At 44.5% G+C, this 974-nt stretch overlaps 1 non-coding gene across 1 annotated transcript; it reads right to left on the reverse strand.

The window, feature by feature from the left end:
* Window positions 1-574: 574 nt before the first annotated feature.
* Window positions 575-736, reverse strand: LOC113636492. The gene has a single exon (XR_003439073.1). It is a non-coding gene; the product is annotated as a U1 spliceosomal RNA (small nuclear RNA).
* Between the last annotated feature and the right edge of the window lie 238 nt (window positions 737-974).

Consider the following 974-nt stretch of genomic DNA (forward strand, 5'->3'; position numbering starts at 1 on the left):
AAAGTGAATTTGGCTTCTTCAGCTCACAAAACAAATCATTTGGACTATTTTGCCTATATATTGTGTCTGCAATGCCTTTAGACAGTTTATAGAACTGTTATAGAACTATAAAAAGCTGCATCTCATGATGACAAATATTCCATGGTCCAATTTCCATTATTCCCTTGAGAAGCTGTTTGGAAGCCACATTGTTATCTCTAGTACGGTACAATCGTGTGCAACAATAGAAACTAATTTGGTCCAAGGCTCCGGTGTTGGCTCCTAAACACAAAAGCATGAAAGCTTCTTTAAAATGTCTAACCAGCTTTTAATGATTTTTCATTTCATATGAATGAGATAAAGAGCAGACGTAATGGAGATGGTGCAGTCGCGGCCTAATGGTTAGAGAATCTGACTTGTAACCCGAAGGTTGTGGGTTCGAGTCTCGGGCCGGCCAAGACTGAGGTGCCCTTGAGCAAGGCAACGAAACCCCCCCCCCCCCAACTGCTCCCCGGGCGCCGCAGCATAAAAGGCTGCCAACTGCTCCGTGTGTGTGTTCACTGCTGAGTGTGTGTGTTCACTGTGTGACTTTTTGCATCTGGATCCTCTGAAGGCTTCCCCCTCAAAAAAAAAAGGGGAGCTTGTGAACACAGTCCCCCACTATCAGGTCAGCACAGCCCAAGTGCAATGGCTGAGCCTCGCTTTTTTTGGGCAAGCCACCTCCTTGATCATGGTATTGCCCCTGCCAGGTAAGTATGATATAAAAAATTATCTGCAGAAATTTATTTTTAAAAAAAAGTGAAAATTTTATGGATTTTAATGCAGCATTAATCCCTGAGTGTACACACACCCACATGAAACATGAGTACTGTTAAAGCATCACACACATCTTCCCCTCCAGGCCACCAGAGGGAGCCCTCACCGGCATACTCAATGTGCATGACACACATGACCACGATGCGAAGCATTGCTAGAGATATGTCCTTCCAACCAAG

Source organism: Tachysurus fulvidraco, chromosome 6, assembly GCF_022655615.1.
Source record: "Tachysurus fulvidraco isolate hzauxx_2018 chromosome 6, HZAU_PFXX_2.0, whole genome shotgun sequence".
Classification (NCBI taxonomy): domain Eukaryota; kingdom Metazoa; phylum Chordata; class Actinopteri; order Siluriformes; family Bagridae; genus Tachysurus; species Tachysurus fulvidraco.